The following is a 465-nucleotide window of genomic DNA, read 5'->3' on the forward strand; positions in this document are numbered from 1 at the left end:
GAATACACTGGTCTGAGGAATTTCTATCCCCTGTGCCTTACTTTCGTGTCTAAATGTGGCACCCTGCATTTCCCAAATTCTGTAGGTGACTAAGCGTGGATTCAGTTTATAACGAAGGGCCTGAGTGGTATTGGGTATATAATGCAGCGGCCATAATGGTAGTATTTTCGTAAAGGGGTAGTATTTACTTAAAACAAAAACAATGAGATGAGCCATCTGAAATTCTGGGAATATTTTGGAGTAAAATGTAAAGGCGTTTCAAGGCAGTCGTAAAGGACTTTTCGGAAACAACTGAAAACGTACTTTTTTTTCTTTTTTTTGAAAGAACCTTACTGAGGAAGAAGAGAGAGAGAGAGTATATTAATAAATAAAATGAATAAATATAAAGGCTTTGTTTTGAGAAAGACAAAAAAAAAAGAAAAATTAGCATTCTAAGGAAAGTATGAAAGAACATGAGATACCAAC

Source organism: Penaeus monodon, chromosome 23, assembly GCF_015228065.2.
Source record: "Penaeus monodon isolate SGIC_2016 chromosome 23, NSTDA_Pmon_1, whole genome shotgun sequence".
Taxonomy (NCBI): Eukaryota; Metazoa; Arthropoda; class Malacostraca; order Decapoda; family Penaeidae; genus Penaeus; species Penaeus monodon.